Source organism: Cavia porcellus, unplaced genomic scaffold (assembly GCF_034190915.1).
Source record: "Cavia porcellus strain 051 isolate PalLab524CR breed Dunkin Hartley unplaced genomic scaffold, mCavPor4.1 scaffold_8, whole genome shotgun sequence".
Classification (NCBI taxonomy): Eukaryota; Metazoa; Chordata; class Mammalia; order Rodentia; family Caviidae; genus Cavia; species Cavia porcellus.
This window is the reverse complement of record NW_026947491.1, coordinates 14,402,300-14,421,868: the sequence shown is the minus strand read 5'-3', so window position 1 is coordinate 14,421,868 and position 19,569 is coordinate 14,402,300.

Here is a 19,569-nt window from a genome sequence, read left to right as displayed (position 1 = left end):
TTATGCTTAATCAGTTCAATAATTGAGTTCTGCTAGTTTAAATTCACATCTACCCTTTATTTAATAAAAGTTAAATGCTATGCATATCCCAAAGCTAATTAATGTATGGACAGAACAATTTACTCAGAGTATCACATTTCAAAAGTCTCCATCAGTAACAATAACCATAGGTATGTTATCGAGTTTCTTTTCTGGGGGTGGTGGGGGTGGTACGGAAATTGGAATAGATAAGCACACAATTCATTCATAGCTTTTAAAATTTCTATTGTTCCTTATTTCACATTAAAAGGATGTTCTAGGGTGTTTTTTCTAAACTTGGATGTGAAGAGGATATGAAGTGTCAAAATTCAATAAATGAGAGGGTGAGGAAAATACTTCAAAAAATATGCAATGCATGTTAATCTCCCATGAAATGAGGGATGATAAATCATAGTAAATGTTTAATTTTTAAAATTTTATTACAGTGAAAGATACATTGCCATGAATTTCCCTTAAAGTCCTCCCCCTCAGTTTGCACACACTCATCCCATCATCCCTCCAGCTTATTGCAGCAGCTCTGGAGTCCTCTTACCTAAGAATCTTTAGCTTTACTGTGCTGGCTGTCTTGATGTCCTGAATGGATTCGAAATGTCTCCCTTTCATATTCATTTTGATTTTGAAGAAAAGCCAGGAGTCACATGAGGCCAGATCCAGTGAATAAGGTAGACGAGGACACAATACCACGATTTTATAGGACTGCCTGTCCGCTGAATGACACTTGGCAGTAAGCAGGATTCGCCACATTTTTGACCATATCTTAGTTCACTCACTCAAATATTAGTGTTGTCTCCAAACACCAACATAGCCACACCCAGGATTGTGCTCCTCGTACTCAAGTTGACTCATAATTAAGTTGACACATAAAATCAACCGTCACAGCCCAAGCAACCAAAAATGCCCAGAAAGCTAGGGCTTGAAGGTTGCACAACCTGCAAGCCCTTTATGATCCTTGGGATGAAAGCCCTCTCCGCATCTAATTAGGTGAGCAAAGGTGTGACACACAGGAGCTGTGTGGTAAGATGGGCCCCGTCACCATTTTGATCTGGCCCTGGACAAAACCCTGCCTCTTTCTCCTCAAAGCCACCTCACTCGGATATAATAAGACAGAAATGTATTTTCCAACTCAATTGTATGAGTCTGCTAATAAACAAAAACTACTTCCATCATAATTAGCATGCATGATGTCCACATTTCTTGAGAAAATCCTCTGCAGTCATCTTCATCTTGACAGCACCAGACCTAATTTGAAAACAACCAAAGGTCACCAGAGAGATAAGCATGATGCTAAATTGAATAAAGCTTCAGCTGGAAGGCAGGTAGGTGTTCCTTGTCATTTGCTTGAGGTTATTACGACACTGTATATGAGATTACTTGGTTTATTTTCCTTCAGTTGATATTATTTATCAAAAGTTGTATAATATTTTCTTTATCCATTCATCTGTTGATGGATATATAGGTCACTTCCAACATTTAGCTATCATGAGTTGTGTGCCTTTAAGTATGGCTCTGTACGAATATGAACTCTTTGGGAAAGACACCTAGCAGAAGAATAGTTTGGTCATGTGGAAATCTGACTTTTAGTTTTTTGAGGAAAATCCAAACTGACTTTTTGAGTCATTTGTAGAAAAATGGATGATTTTGAGACCATAATCTTAAGTGAAATAAAACAGACATGCAAGCTTAAATATCACACAGTTCCTCATATATGAGACAAAATGTAAGTCACTTGAAGAGTAAAGTACATGATTCAAAAAGGGAGTTAGAGCTGCAGAAAGGATGGGAACTAAGAAACGCACAGAGGGAATCGAGGGTGGAGGTGAAAAAGGGTGAAGCTGTGTTCTATCCATGTGCCAACTCCCCACAGTAAATGCGATCACCATGTACTGCAAACTTGGACTCACAAAAATAAAATTAGAAAGTTTTATAAAATTTGAAATTGTGGAGTACAACTTTATGAGCATGTCATGTTGCTAATAAAATACATGTCCCCTTGACTGTCTCATGTCACAATACTGACCCAAATGATTCATTCATTAAAAGAATCAATATGGGGAGGCTGAGTCTCTATTATGGACAAGATGTCAGTGCCAAGTACCAACAATGTCATTGCTATCGCTCCTTCACTTGGAAACATCACCTCACTGTGCTGGGCTTAGGACTTCCTTTGCAAGTAAGTTTTCACTACATGATTTTCTGAAAGCCTAACTCTAAAATAATCTGAGTAAAATTTAGAGATATTTATGAAGGTCAGAGAGAAGATAGGAGAAATGTGACCCAAACCACATTAAATCTCATCAAAGCCAGCTGTGAAATGAAGACCCAGGTGGTACTTGGAAAGCAGATCTCGACTGTGGGGAGCAGCAGCCACTAACTGCTTGGCCATCCTCCCTCAAGTTCTGAGAAGCTGCCTCTCCTCCCCTTGAATCTTGGCTGTCCTCAACATGTCTCACCACATGCAATACGTCAGAAGTGACACCTGCTGGTTGATGGGATTGGGACTTCAAGACTGGTATCTGGCACTTTCTGGGTTTTGTCCTTGCTCTCACAGCGCAGCTGTCTCACTGCAATGGAGGCAGAGGAGAGATGCACGTGAGCAGCCATGAGGTCTCCAGATCCCAGCCCCACCCCAGCACCCAAGGCAGCCATTGCAAGCTTCCTACTCTGGGCAGGAGCATCTTGGAATAGACTCTTCCATCCCAAAGAAGCAACAGAACCAATCCTGCCAGAAGTGCGTGTGACCTCCCAGCTGCACACATGAGAACACAAGGGATGCATGTTGTTCTGAGCCACTGAGTTGAGGGCTGGGTCGGTATGCAGCAAATCAACATCAGGAACAAGATGCTGAGACCTCAAGACTCTCATTACAATCCCACCAATAACTTACTGTGGGATCCTCCACAATCGTGTGTCAGCCTTCAGCTAGGCTGCGTTGTGGGCCTGAGACCACTTGTATAAACAACAACTGAATATTTGTTTCCCTCACAGCTCCTCCTTCCAATAGCCCCTGTCATGGTTTATGTCGGTGGCCCCCAGGCCTCATGCATTTACATCATGCATCCGTGATTGGTTTATTGTACAGTACTTGCATTGATGGTGTAAGTGCTACACCCATATAGGGGTGTATCCAGGATATGATGTAATGGCAGGAAGAAGGCATGTCTTCTCTCTTGCCAGTTTCTGCTTTGTCATTTGCAGCTGCCATGAACTGTGACCTCGCCATGACACCCTACCTTGGAGCCAACTGAGTATGCACTGAAACCTCCAAAAACTGCAAGAAATAAACCTTTTCTTTCCCAAATTTGGTCATCAGTTATGTTGTCTCAGCGATGAGTTAAAAGTAACTAAGACATATTTTGGTACCAGGAGTGGGGTTGTTGCTGTGACTATACCTGACCATGTTTTGAGAGAGGCTTTGGAAATGACTTGTGGGCAGAGTTTGGAAAGGTTCAGACATGTTACCTGGATGCACAGAGCTGGAGCAGCTTAGGCTGTTCTATAAAGGAGATTCTGTTCAGAGCTCAGACCAGAAGGCTGATAGAAATCCTGATGGTAAAACCAGGCTTGGGAGGTTTCTGCTGGAAAGAAGGACTGCATTGGTTGTTGGACTCTCCATGATGTGTGTTATAGCTTGGAAGAAAGTCTACATTTTGCTCAATCCCAGAGACTTTGCCTGAGACTGAGACTAAAGGCAATGGACTGATTAATCTGGCAAAGGAAATTTCAAGGCAGTCAAATGTTGAGGCTGTTGTATGGCTATTGTTGGGGGCTTTTAGTCAGCTTTATGTTGCAAGTCAAGAGCAAAGAGCCCAGTAGGATAATTTACAACTCTGTGAGTTTGGCCAAGAGGGAAATTCCAGGAATGCTGTGGATTGTAAAGACAGAGTTGAAACGTTGATTGTTGAGGAGAAACAGAGAGATAAGAAAGATGGCCACGGGGCATCCCAGAAAGCAGCTGGTCTCCACCCTTTGTAACCTCAAAACTGCAAGAGTGAAACAATTTTCTCAGAGGAGAAAGCTGCAGAGCACCATGCTCCAGAATGGTGATGGAGGCCACATGAGGTTCCAGAATGGCAGCATCATAGAGAAGCTTTTCTTCACAATCAGGTTCACAGAGCCCAGTGATCCAGGTAATTGATCCTTAAAGCCAAGAGAGAAAAAAGCCTGGCTACCGCTCCAGATGACAGCAAACCTTGGTGGCATCCACATGGTGCTGATTTTAGGTACAAGGGAAATGCACAAATTCTGAAGGTAAAACGGCTTCCACCTCAACTGCAAAGGGCCTGGGAGGCCAACCAGTGTGCCCCTGAGAGGGCAATTTATAAAGATGCAAGGGTGGAGCCAAAGGTGCAGTGGAGACCCCAGAAATTTGGAAAAGCCAGGAATGTGGATCATCCAAGGAAAGCTGCAAAAAGTGAGCAAAGAAGGTATAAGAAAGAAGCTCTGGGAGCTGAAATCCTTGGAAGTGCCATGGGGGTGGAATCACCCAAGCCTTTGGGAACATGCAAACATGTTGCTTCAAATGCTGAGCATGAAACTCTAGGACTTAGAGTTGGTCCTGTTGGATGTTGGACTTTCTTTAAAGAGTTTCCAGTATTTTATAGTCCCCTGTTTGTAACTTTTGGAGTGATAATGTATCTTGTGCCTTTACATTTCAGAAATGTTTAACCTTATTTCATTCGTACAGGGGGTTACAGTTAAGAGTTCGCCATAGATCTTGGAGGAGACTTGGGACTTGAACTTCTCAGAAATGCTGAAACTGTTAGAACTTTAGCAACTCTTGGAGATGAACTAAATGTCTTTTGTATAAAGAATATACATGAGTCCTGGGGTCCAGGGGTGGAATGTCATGGTTTATGTCAGTGGTTCCAGCCTCATGTATTTACATTATGCATCTGTGATTAGTTCATTGTATAGTGCTTGGATTGATGGTGTCAGTGGTACACCCACATAGGGTTGGATCCAGGATGTGATATAATGGCAGGAAGAAGGTGTGTCTTCTCTCTTGCCAGTTTCTGCCTTGCCGTTTGCAGCCGCCTTGAACTGTGGCCTTGCCATAACATCCTGCCTTGGAGCCAACTGAGTATGAACTGAAATCTCTGAAAAATGTAAGAAATAAACCTTTCCTTTCCCAACTTTGGTCATCAGGTGTTATATCTCAGCGGTGAGCTAAAGGACAGCCCCCTTTTCCCCAGAGCTGTACAGAGGAAGAACAGGCATAACAAGAGACAGGAAACCAATTGCGCATCTAGGAGACTCTGAAGGTGACTAACATCTTGCTTCCTCTTTCCTCGCACTCTCTCCAGGGGCCTCATGGAGACAGCACATGTGTGCATCCATCTTCATTGTCCTTGAACTCACTCTGCGGGATCCTTGGACATGCACTTGTCCCCCAGGCTCATGTGAGGATCTTGACATACTGATGGAACCAGGTGGCTGCTGAAGCAACTTTCAGGGAGGCGCATGAGACATTTAAGAGACAGACAAGCCCCTGGTGTGTTCACGGAAAGGTAAAGACCACCATCTACAAAGATTTCCCAGGCCAGCACAGATCTGAGAGTTCAGAGTTGTTCTCTACTTCCTTGGATCACTGATTTGGTTTCCTGTGAAGTTCAATTCTTTTCAGGTTTTGGTTTTTTTCTTCTTTTTTCCCCTAGAGATTGTGTCTCTGGTCACTGATGCTGAAAGACCCAGCCATATGGGGACACTTGGGGACTCTCTCTGTAATTGTAGCCCTGAATATTCAGGGGCCATTCGCAAGGTATATGGAGTGTTGCTGTCTGTGACATGTGTGTGTTTGTGTAACTAAGGGTCAGACTCAGGCCCTTTGCATTCCCGGCCCATATTTATTTTTTATTTTGAGTACAATATGAAATGCACTCAGATTCATTAACTCTTAAGACCACGTAAAACAAGCAAAACAACCACCATAGATCCCCCACTGTGGTAAAATCTAAGAAAGTCCAGGGGAATTCGCTTAAATACCTGTATCAAAGTGACTGGCAACAAGTATGGATATTGTGTCCATGTAAATAATTGCTACCAACAGGGCTTAAGATCTGATAGACGCCTTTAAAAGTCTCCCCCTGAAATTCTGTTTATTATTTTAACAGAAGAATTTCAAACTAGTTTTTACAAACAGTATTTGAAACTCCAGGTTAGTAGAGTTCAATTCATTGAGGTTTAGTTCTACAGCGAAATCTTTTTATAAACATTTACATTTGCCAGGCTTCTGGGATGGTAGATGGCTGGCATGCTGGTGAATGTAATGATGTGAAGTGTGCTTTTTGCAGCGAGTATTTATTTTAGGGGGCAGTAATTGCTTTTGCATTTGAGCTCATGGAGCTGGAAATGTACATTATCCGTGAAGTAAACATCACCACTTTTTCTGCATGGCCTCGAATGCTATCACCCATCTATGAAAACTTAACTTTAACTATTAGACATTCAACTCATCTTCGTAATTTTCCAAAGCATACAACTTGGCGATCCTGTGATTTATTTGGTCTTCACAGTCCGGGGGAAGCATTCCAGCCAACCTTTGTTTTGCTGCAGGATCTTTCAAGCAGAAGTTTGTATTTTGACAACTGCACAGAGGTAAATATTGGATTTTAGAGAATTAAGATGGGCCAAGGATTTTCCAATGTGTCTTCAGGTCAGCTAATATTTGTTCTGGCCACTAAGAGGAAAAAACTTTTTGCTTTCCATAGTTTAAAAATTACTTCTGAGTCTATTTAATAAATAGGTTCTGAGAGATTTAACGACTATCTGATATGTTGTGAGGGACTGCAATGGTCTTCAGCCTCTTTGGCACTATCGACTGGTTTCATGGAAGAGAATTTCTCCATAGTCTTTCACTGGGGGATGGTTTTGGGGTGTTTAAGGGCATGCACAACCTTAGTCCCCTACACATGCAGTTCAAAGAAGGATCTCCACTCCTCTGAGAATCTCATATCCCCCCAATCTGACAGGAGGTGAGGCTCAGGAGGTGGCGGAGAGGTGCGGATATATGCAAACACAGGTCAGGCTGCATTAGCAGTGCATAACCCAGGGATCAGAGGAGCCCTGGCTTAGAGAGCAGGAAACAACATCTAAGTGTCTGAGTTCCATCAAAACTTTCCTGCAGCCCCAGCTATGTGACTCCACTCTTCTTCCCTCCTTTCTCCTCTCTGTGTCCAAGACACCTCCAACCTCCTAAAGGGACTCACCTCAGTCACCGCTTCAAAGAATTATTTTTCAAATAGAATCTTTTTCTGCAAAGTACAGATACTTCTTTTACATAAAGTCATTTAATTTGACAAAATACCATGGCATCCATCAATTTTTATATAGCTTTAAACAGAAACAAAACTGCATATGAAGAATCTGGGTTGCCATTCTTTCATGATGAGGACGTATCACTTTTTTTTTAATCAGAGCAAAAAAACCACTGTTTCAAAATACCAGTTTTGAATTCAATACATTTGTAAAAGGTATCAGGGATGTTCTACATATGGGCTAATCATGTTTCTCTGTTGGGTCTAGTTTGTTTTAAACTGCACGCCTAAGTAGTTGGTCTTTGCTTTTTCAAAAAGAGAGAGAAAGAGACAGTGGAAATATTATGAAACTTGTTCATCCAAGCACAGCTGCTGTGTGCTACAACTATAATTTATTTATTTGTTTGTTTGTTTTTGTTTTGCAATACCAGGGATTTGACTCAGAGTGTTGACACTGAGTTATATCCCTGGCTCTTTTATTGTATGTTTTGAGATGGAATATGAGTGGCTAAGTTGCCTGGTGGCTCAAATCTGCCATCCTCCTGCCTCAGCTTGTCAGAGTTCTTGGGTTTTACAGGCCTGTATGCCCAAGTCTGGCTCAAAGCTAAAATTTAAACCAGTTTTTCTCTGAGTGCAACACCCTCTTCACTGTGTCCTGCTTATCAGCTCTGCTGATGCATTGAGGAAAACTTGTAAAACTAGAGAATCAGATTCTGGGGACCAGCAGGTGGTATTGGAGATGGCAAAGATCTATTCAGTTTATGGGTACTCATGCTGGACTAAGAAACAGGCTTTTATGTACTTTGTTAAACCAAGCTTCTCAGAAATCTGTCTTTCTTAACTCTTATTGTCCCAGGGGCACTTTCTTTTTCTTTTTTTTTTTTTTTTAATTTTATTTAAAAGGAAAAAGAGAAAAAACAAAACAAAACAAAGCAGTGTAAGGGTAAAATTAATACAGAACTACAAAAAAAAAAAAAACAGTAAGAAATCACCAGTTAATAGATTACTATTATCATCCTAGAGACAGTTGCTCAAGTCACAGTATCAAAGCATACAAAGTAGACATTCAAATAGTGAGACTGCAAACAGTTGTGTTCAGTGATCCAACCAGTATCAATTTTGAAGATATAGGCAACTACTTTGAAGGCAATAAGATTCACTATGATGCCCATTCTGGTTTAACTATTATCTTCTTTGGAAGTCCTGTAGTGTTTACAAGGTTTAGGTTCTATTGGTCTTGTTCTCTACTGTTTTGTTCAACTTTATAATACCTAATGAGATAGACAATTCTTTATAAGGAAGAAAGAGGCATTATGGTAGCCATTGTCGATAACCTTGTACTCTGTTTTACATCATGTGCTATGTCTATCTTTGGTTTTGAATGACAGCTTTGTTTTGCCATATTTGACTTTATTCTCTTCCAAAAAAAAGTTATAAGAACTAAGGAGTAATAAAACCCAAAATGTGTAAATTTTGTTGTAAAAAAGAGAGGAAAAAAAAGTGCTCTAAAGTATACAACTGCAAGTGTGTTTAGGGGTGTTCTGACCCTCTACAATGTTATCCTGAATTTCAGAAATAATTATGCACCCATTTGCTTGCACAGCTACTGAGGTTCCTTCTGTGGAGTCAGTTCTGTATTTTCCAGTGCACAATAAGTGATAGTTTACAGTACCTCAAAACTAGACTTGAATTCTCTAGCTTCCAGCTTTGCTCATCAAATTGACCCCAGTCTATCTGACATAGTTACTATAATGATTAATTGAAATAACGAAAATGAAGCATACTGAAAAGTCTTAGATCTCCCCTATCATGTGGTCAGCAGTAAATAAATGTTGGCATTTATTATGGGTATGACTGTGAGCAAAAGCAATGGCTGAATGTGTCCCAGGAAGAAAAGCAAGAAGCTAATCCCTTTCTGTGATTCAGTAGCAGTCATGGGCCAGGCCAGCCGCTTTGTGTGAGCCAATTCGTGCATGGGCTGGGAGATAAGAGGTATAAAGCATCCCTACACACACACACACACACACACACACACACACACACACACACACACACTGGAAGCAAATGGCTGATTCTGAGACACACAGGCTGAGATGATAGCCATTGAAGTGAAAAGCAAAAATAAATGTCTGTATTATCTGATTGTCTTGGAGGCCTCAATCCTATAGTCTGATTATCTGATTAGAAGATAACAACATACAGTGTAGCAACTATGAGGATTTCCTTCAAAAGCAATAGCCATTTTTAATTCCCTACTATCTTGTTTTAAAGTCCTGTATTATTTTCACTGTTCTGTTTTGTTTGATTTTATCATATCTGATAGCATGGGCCACTATTTTTGAAAATAACAATATGTATTATGGGAATCATTGTTGATTTCCTATTTTCTAGTTTTGAAGTCTTGTATCACTTTCATTGTTTTGTTTTCATTGATTTTATTTTATTCTGCTTCATTTGATTTTATCATGTCTGATGGTATGGGCAGCTATTTCAAAGATAACAAGAGGCATCATAGTAAACATCATTGATTTCCTATTACTTTATTTTGAATTCCTGTATAACTGTCACTGTTTTATTTTGATTGGCTTTATTCTGCTTGGTTTTATTTTCTTGAAGAAAATAAAAGCAAAGCCTGAGTTAATGAGATCACAGGTGACCGTAGTGCAGGGTGACACTGTTTTGCCTGCCTGAACTCAGCATTTTATTGACTAATTCCTGTCCAGAAGCTCATGATGAGATGTGGTTGCTGGACAGGAAAGGAATTTGGATCCTACAAAGAGTAACTTGACTCACTGGGAACACTGGCCAGGAGACACCCACACTTTTACTTTATAGAGAGTCTAATGGGTACTTTTAACAAGAGAATAACTGTTATGGTAAAGAGAATTATGAAACTGTCATTCACCTTCTCCACTCATGTGAACCAACCAAGCCCACTTTCACTACTTTGTAAGTTGTTAGAACAAGGACATAAGTAGACCCAGCCCTGGACTTCAAGTGTCTTGGAAATACCAATGAAGGACTGGATATAGCATTAAGGGTCCAGAAATGGGCAATGTGGAGGTAAAGATTCACCAGGGAGAGGGTGCAGAAACAGGGCCTAAAAGACATGAACAAGTTACCCCCATCTTCAGAGTTTAATCTGGGGCCTGACCCATTTGTCTTTCAAACAGTATTAGAAATACACCATCAGTGTTTCAGGTAATGGAATTATGAAATAATCACTTAATAGAATAAATTTGGCCAATACTGAAGAATCAAGGACATAGGGTCACTCTGGGAGGCTGAGGCAGGAAGATTACAAGCTGAAGCCAAACCTGGGCAACATGACATAGCAAGACCCTGTCTCAAAGTAAAAATAAGAGCTGGCAATGCACTCGGTGAGAAAACCCTGCTCTATCACTGAACACCACTCTTACCCTGAAATACTCATAATTTTTATTAGTATTTGCTTTTCATTCCTTCCCTTCTCCTCCCTCACCTTCCCTCCATCCCTTGATGCCCTTCTCATTTGAGAAATATTTGCCTCCTGCCCATGTTCATAGCAGCAAACTCATAATAGTTAAATCTTGGAAACAGCTTATATAACCTTTAACCAATGAAGGGATAAAGGAAATGTGGTACTTACACACAATGGAGTACTACACTGCCATAAAGAGGGATACACCTGTGTCATTTGTAGAAAAATGGATATTGATAGAGACCATAATGTTAAGGAAAATAAATCAGACACACAGCTTAAATATCATATGGTTTCTCATCTGTGAGTAATTCACAATATAAATAAATAGCAAATAGCAAAACACATTCATACTGAATGTTTCAAAGCAATGTGTTGTTTGTCACTGAGAATCCTCAGAATTTACATATTTAAGGACATGAGCACATTGGATTCAGCATTGGGAAATCAATGAACATAAAGAATTATTTTAGAATAATTAATATTCTTATTGTATAGTTTTTATTAAGATAATTCTCCAGATTATAATGATAAATAAATATCACCCACTGATGTGCTCAGGTTTTGGGAAGGAATTGGAGAGATTTACAGGAGTCTCTTGGAGCTGGTGGTCTCCAGCAAAATTCTGAAGATGAGAACGAATGTCATGGAGAAAGATTTCTTAGAGTGATCTCAGTAGCTCCAGCCTGAAATCTGAAACACTGTGCATGGAGACAAATTGTCCCATTGGACATAATGAGAAGCTAAGTACGATCAGAAATTAGAGCTACTTGGGATTATGTTGTAAAGTAGAATAAGTTGTGTCCAAGTATCACAAAGACTTATTGAGTGAGGCAGGCATCAATGATCATTAACTGTTGCATTTTGCAAAATACAATTTTATGTAAAAAATAGAATAAATTTTCATTCCTGTTGTAGTCAGGGATTACAGGAAAACAATTAAATATAGGACAATTTATAGTGTTATTTATGATGATCACCCAAGGAGTCAAATACAAAGAAAGTGCAGAAGAGTTATCCATACACTAAAGACCTAGAAAATCTGAGCAGTGACCCAGATCCCATGGCAATGTCCTGCACGAGTTCATCTGAAGAGACCTAGCACCCATGACAATGCCTCCCACAAATCCAGCTGGAGACCTACAGTCCAAGACAATGACTCATGCAAGTTTGTTCCATGGATCTGCACTGAGAAGGGCACAAGGTCATCAGTGGAAGCCAGAAAGCCTGTGCCAGTGGAATGAAGGATCTTTGCCAGCAGGCTGAGGGATCTGCACTAGAGCCAGGAAGCGATGCTCAAAGCAAAAGCCAGGGCTCCTGGTACCACAGCCATCTTCAGTGATAATATGGTCTTGAGCTCCTCCAGTGATGAGAATAGCAGCGCTCCCATCAGGAAGCCAGTGTGACAAGCTTCTCCTGGTGACTGAACAGCACACATGTTCCACTCTGGAGCCAGGAATTGATTCTCAACATAAGGACCAGATCTCTCCTAAAATGAACCTCAGCCATTCTTAGCAACAAGGTCCTGATCTCCACTGACAATAAGAACAGCCAAGTTCATATTAGCAAAAAAGCTCAGGAAACTCCTTCAGGAGAATCAATAGCAATAAGAGAACAAACAAGACCATGGAGAACCAACAACACTTCCTCTCTGGTTCTCCTTTTCATGCTGGCAACAAGCCCCAGGTGGGCCATGCCCATCCAGCACTAAGCTGATTCAGTGCAGCTGGGCATGCAAGTTACCACCAGTTACCACTCCACTGCAATTCCAAATAACGAGACTGACAATAGTTACAGTTATAACACTGTGTATAATTACCACCTAACTAATTACTCAATACAGGACATAAACCAAAAACAGGCTTGCAAAAAGGAAGCGGTCACAATGCAAACTTTCTTTTTAATGACTAAGAGATGTTTTTAACCACTTAATAGCTGTACCCTGAGGTTACACAGAAGTAGATTTACTTACATCCTGAGTAACCTGAACATGGATCAGGCCAGTGTCATTTCAAATAGTCGGTCATTGTATTGAATAATTTGATAAACTGTCATTTTTTGGATTTCCCAATAGATTATCTTATAAAACTTAATGAAGAATATGCAATTGTTGGTCATCCTATGATTAAATAATTGGACTGTGGTTACATCCTCGCCTTATACCAAAAAAGGGAGGAAACCCGGTCGAGCTTTCAATCCTCCCAAACAGATTAGATAAAATTTATCCCTGATCAGTAAGAGCAAGTCCCTCATTGCACAGGCTTTTGCATTGATTTTACCTTAAGTTTTTGAATGAATATTTCACAGTGCTAAAGGGCCATGTTGGTTTGGAAATCGTTGCAAAAGTCAGCATCCTCATCCAGTAAAAGAGAAAAAGCAATAAAGAACTGAAAGTAAATGTGATTGCTACTCCGTTTTGTGCTCATTAGTATTAAACAGTCTTGATAAGAATGGGTACTAAAAATTCTCATCCTGAATGATGGTGAAGTCAATACCTTGAATTGTATCCAAGGGCTTTTTAAGTAATACACAACTATTTAGTACTCAGAGCAAGGTATTCTTCTATTGTGACGGCCAAATGAGTGACTATAATTAAGTCCACACAGTAGAATACCTTTCCGGTGTAGGTACTTTTTCTCAAATTTATAGGTGCTGTCCCACCCAAAACTGAGTTGAACACTCTACAATTCTGTGAGCTACAGATGTGCGGGAACCTGACTTGTGGTAACTAAAGGCAAGCTTCTGGAAGTGTGTGTTTTGGGGCAGATCTAGAGGAAATAATAGGCCTGACTTTGGGCAGTTTTGGGACCTATTTCTCCAGTCTGTTGATGCTGCTCCCGGGGCCCACTGATGAGGTATGGGGAAGGGGGCACAGTGAGGACCCCCATAGAACATCTGCTATTGGAAACAAAAAGGAAGCTGCATCTCTGCAGGACACCTGGTTTTGTGGCAAGCATTCATAAAAATGACTCAGTTTACCTTCACAGGCCTGTGCACCAAGACAGCACTGCCCGGCTCCAGTAGGTTATCCAGCTGTATAGCACCAAGGACACTTGTCCCATGAGACAGTCTTTCCGAGTGGGCCCTGTGGTGGCCTTGGCTTTGCTGTGCTGAGCTCCCCGGAAAGTGCTCAGGTTTCCAATGAGCCTTGTCCCCCGTGGTAGCCAGCATGGATGCAAGACAGGAACAGAGCACCTATCCACGGTTGCCTCAGTGTCTGCAGCTATAGGAACTAGGAGTGAAGGTCACAGCAGACACCAACGGCAATGGAGATGCACAGAACTATGGGACCAGGTGCAGCTTCCTCCACCAAACAGATGGGAGAGTTCCTCCAGGGTCCTGGACCAAAGTGGCCCCCAGCATTGCAAATCTGCTGCACCACAGCCCTTTAGCTGGGGGGAAGCTGGGGAAAGCCAGAATCCAGCAGGGATCTGCAGCATTGAACCCAATCTCTCACACAGCAGGTGCTCAAGAAATACTGGTGAAACAACTCGGTGAACTACAGAGTTTAATTTTGTCTTGCATGTTCACGCTCCTGTGGGGAACCACACAGATGATTCTCTTTCATTCTTCTTGAAAAGAAAAGCAATGATCTCCAATGTGGATAAACCTGGCCCTGTCTTCATGTACTGTACAGAGCTGGCTAGGCTATTTCTTTGTCCCTACAATTGGGCTTTAAGCAATGTGAATTGGGCTGGCTGAGGAGCTGAGGTGTAATCTGTGAAGCGAAGCAAAAAGTCAGTGTTACCCCACCTATTGACTCCCCAAAGATGTGGTAGATCTGCGTGCTGTGGGCCAGGACCAAAAAACAGGCTACCACTTCCCAGGACAAAAGGATTGTCTATCAGAACTGAAGCTCTGACCCCAAATTGTTAGCTATCACCTCAGTTGTGTTACACAGTTTACTCTCTGCACATCTGACCCTCTGCTTATCACAGATGTGATCCCAGACCTTCTACACACCCAGCTCACATATATCCCGCCACTCTCCTTTTCTCTTCTCCTGGAGCAACTCCCCTCATGGAGATTCAATAAAACCTGCGGTTAGGCCCTGGGTCGTGGTCTTTGCTCTGGTGAACACCATCTCAGCTGGACTTAGGACCTCTTAGCTCCCCACAACTGTGTTATGTCCTAGTGTCTTTATTCTCACCGTGCATTGCCCTGCAAGTGGGAGATTGGAATTAATTCACTAGAATCTCAGTAACTTCTCTATGGGATTACACATAAAACCTTCCCAGACCACAATGAGGACAGGAAAGGATTCTCTATAGGCTCTCAGCCTGACCGAGAGGAGAATCAATCCCTCGGTGATTGCCTGAGATGGTGTTGTCTGTGGTAGTATGAGGGGAGAATGCATTGCAAATAATTGCACCCCAAAAGCAGTCATGTGAGGAGCATTGCTGAATTACGAACCCTTGGTTGGAAAGGCAACTATTCCCTAGGTAGAAAGCACCAGTGTTCATTTTTCTTTAGTCTCAAGTTTGTTAACACAAAGCACTTGACTAAGATTAAGAAACTCGATATTTCCTTTCTAAAGATTTTCCAGTAGAGTGCAGGAGGGGGATACACAAGCCTGAGATACTGGAAAAGGCCAAGAGGCCATCAGGGAAAAGAATGAAGTTTACTGGCTCTGGCAGGGCCACTCAGGGGCTCCCCACACAGAGCTGTGTGCCCATTCTAGCTGGGGATTTTCAGTTGTTCTCCAAATAAAAGCACCCAGCGCCCAGGATGGGAATGACAGAGGAAAAGAAACCACCTTGAACTGAATTTTGTTGTTGCCAGTGTCTTTGAGAACAAAACCCACCACGCGCTCCATCTCTGGCATGATGATTAGAAATTCAGTTTTGGGGCTCCATCTCTGGCATGATGATTAGAAATTCAGTTTTGGGGCTCCATCTCTGGCATGATGATTAGAAATTCAGTTTTGGGGTTGGATGTGGTGGTTCACGTCTGTAACTTCAGCTATGCTCAAAACTGAGGCAGGAGGATCGCAAGCTCAAAGCCAGCCTGGACGACTTGGTGAGATGCCCCAAAGTAGAATGTAACGAAGCTGAGAACCGTTTGGTGCATTTTTTCCTAGCAGCTGCCAGGTGCTGTCTCGCTTCTGCTGTCCTTCCAGTTTCAGGCAAGAGGGTTGGGAGGTGCTCACTGGTCTCTGCGTCCCCATGGGCCCCTGCTGAACACCCCTCCCATACCTCCTCTCGCCGTACTCTGGGCCAGGTTGCTTTTCCTATGGGAGTCTCTGTTTATCCTACAAAGTGGAGATTTTAAAAGTAACTTTGCAAGAGCCAGTAGGCTCAGCATCAGGAAGAGGCACTATTTGGGGTGTTTGTTGTGTTTCTGAGGCCACACAGTGCATGTGAGATTCCGGGAAGACTCACAGGGGCTGCCTTTTCTTTGTCAGCAGGTGGCTGTACTTAGCTCCCCGGTCATGCACCTCACTCCCAAGGCTCTACCAGACAGCTAAGGGGACTGCATCTGTCCTGCCTTGGTGACAGAGGCATTTGATGTATCTCCGGGCATGCCTGGCTTGTGGCTTTGAGGCCAGGAACACGAAGTGCAGGGTGATTAAGGAGCCAAGGAAACACCCTGAACACCAGAGAGAAACTGGGTGTCCCCAACCAAGTATGGTCAGGTGGCAAAGGGGCTGTAAGAGGGGAGCCAGTGCTTCTAACTCTGCCAGCTCCAAAAAGCATCAGCAGCACTTGCACCCCTGTGATCCCAGCTCTCCGAGAGGCTGAGGCAGGAGAATGGCAAGTTCTAGTCCAGCCTGGACAACTTAGTAGCTTAGCAAAACCATGCCTCAAAATAAAAAATAAATAAGAGTCAGAGTTGTAGCTCAGTGTAAAGTTCCATTCCTAGTGCTTCTAAAAAAATAATAATTTTTTTAAAAAGAGAAGCAAAAGCAAAAATCTAAGCAGGACCCTATCTTGACTTTGACTAAACAAACAGAAGCCCCGCTTTGCAATGTGTGATTATAATACCTATTTCAATTTTGTCCTAGAGGCAGTGAATGAATATCAGCTACAAATTAAATGTCAATAAAAAAGCTCTTAGTCCCTAAGAATTCCTGAAGCAGAGAAAGGTAAAAGTATTCTCATTTTTATTTCTGAATAAGAGAGATTACAATCAGGCTATGGAGGTGTACACCTATAACCCCAGCACTCTGGGAGGCCAAGGATATAAACTCCAGTTTGGCCTGAACAATCTAAAGACTTAATGAGAACCTGGCTCAAAATAAAAACTGAAGCCGGGCATGGTAGCACACATCTTGGAAAAATGATATCTTTGGACCCTGAGCCTGCCAGAAGGTCCCTTTATGGCCTCCACCCTCAGCCAGCTGCACGTGTTCTCTCAGAACTCCTCAAGGTTCTCTGGATGTTCTGGGGCTGTGCCGTGTTGCCTATGCATTGTTCCTTCCAGAAGTGTTCTAGTTCTGTTCTCCGGGAAGCTCACACCCCTGCCAGAGCTGGCCCATCCCTGGAAGGTCCACTCCCTCTCTAGGGCATGGGGCCAGCCAGCCTTGCCTGCTGACCTTGGCTCTGTGTCTCCTCAAAGCTCTTTCCTCCATGCCAGGGAAAAGGACTGGGTTCCCTCCACTCTCCAATGCCTGGTACAAGATCTGTAGATGGCACAGAGGCAAAGTGACTCTTGGTGAACAAGGGTAGTTGTCCATGATAGAACTGAGCCAATGAGCAGGGACTCCTGGAGCATGTGAGTCATTCCAGGCTGCACCAGAAAAATGCATCTTCTAGCACAAATGTGGGCTCCCACCTATGAATGCAAACACCATGTCAGGCCCTGAGTATGTGCTGCAGGCCAAAGCTGCTTCACATGCTATTCCAAGTCCGCATCCACCTTGCACCCATCAGCAGTCTACTCCCAAGCTCCCTTCAGCATGACACCCTAAAGCCCCACTCTCTACCCTCAGCCCTCCTCAGGGACTCTCTCCGTCTCTTCCAGATACAGGTGTGTGCTGCTTAAAACCATATTTCTTCCAGGCAGCTGTCACTCAAGGTGTATCACGAATTGAAATTCACTCCAAGCTTCTCTGTTTGTTCCTAGCAGAACTCAGATTGCTGAATCCAGTATCTGCTCACCTTTCAGTTCTTCCCTGGGTGTTTGTAGAATGACACAAGGCCAGAGGTGAAGTGAGTGCTCTGTTCCCACTGGAGGACCAGGCTGCAGCCACAGGAGGAGACAAAGGCAGGGGCTTGATGTGCTACAGGAAGTATCAACTCATGCACTTGTTGTATGATTTGGGGACAAGAAACTTAAGCATGGCTGACACATCTGCCCCAGCCTCACCACTTTTTATGTGTTAAATCTAAGGTGCCCCCAGAGTCTCATGAATTCAGAGGTCAAACTTCAGAAGATGGTTGGATCACATGGGGAGCTGTGTCCATCAGTGGATTCATCTGCTGAAGAATCCATAGACAAATGAGGTGCTAGGAGGCACAGTCCATCCATCAGACTTGGGTCACTCTGGGTGTGACCCAGGAGGCTTCAACTCTACCCTCTTTTTTCTGCTTCCTGACCATCAAGATGTGTGCATCTTTCCTCCACCACACTCTTCTTGCCTTGGAGCCAGTTAACCATGGACTGAATCCTCTAAATCCATAAGCCTAAATAAATCTCTCCTCCTTTGACTTGTGTTTGTCAGGTGTTTTGTCCCAGTAACTAGAAAGTGACTAAGACACAATTTATGTAGAGAAATACAATCACATGCAAAGGACTCACTGTTTCAGAAATATAACTGTGACGAGCAGACACGAGCTAGTTCAGAGTGGAAAATCAAGATGACTTGAGAGAATACTACTCAACAACAAACAAACACATGCAAAGGAAGGTTGGTCTTTGCTACATCGTCTGTCTTACTTGCTGGAGAGACTTGAGTCTGGGTCCAAGACCATGGAAATACCCTGGAAAGAGTGTCTTCCTGAAGCTGCCCCTGTCAGCTTACTTCAGAATAGCTGTGCCCAGTCATGTGTGTGATCAGGACTGGAGGGAACAAGCACATCCTTCTGTCATGGGACCCCACTGGGGCTCAGATATTTGCCGTCTCCTGCTGATGTTCAAAGAAGGGAAAAGGGGAGTGTGGTGAGCTCCTGATCGATAAATGCCTTGATCTAAAAGAGGTTGCATTGATCAGGGTCCTCTAAGAGAACAGAATCAATAGGAAATATATGCATCATTATGCAAAGGCATTTATTAGGTAGCTGTGGTGAATTGAAAACTGGTGGTCACCTTAAACACCAGCTGACCTGAATCAGCATGGTGCTGAGCACGGATGGCCCACCTGAGGACTCTTGCCAGCATTTAAAGGAGACTTGGAGAGTAGTGTTGCGGGTTCTCCTAAGTGTTGTTTGGAGCTGTTCATTCTTTTGGAGATGTTGGTTCTCCTGGAAGAGCTTGTCACGCTGGCTTCCTTGAGGAGCTCACCTGTTATCACTGAAAGAGCTGAGGACATTATTGTTGCTGAGAGTGGCTAGGGTTTCCTTTGGGGGAGCTCTCATCCTTAGGTTGAGCATCACTTCCTGGCTTTGGAGGTGAAGATGTGTGCAGTTCAGTCTCCAGGAGAAGCTTGTCACAATGTATTCTTCATATGAATTGGCTTTTCTCACTGTTGGAGGAGCTTGGGACCTCACTGTCACTAAAGATGGCTGTGGTACTTTTCAGGGGAGCCCTGGTTCTTACTTTGAACATTGCTTTCTGGCTTCAGTGCAGATTCCTCAGCATGGTAGCACAGATCCTTCAGCCCGCTGGCATAGACTTTCTGGCTTCCATCACTGATCTTTGGGCCTTTCCACAGATCCA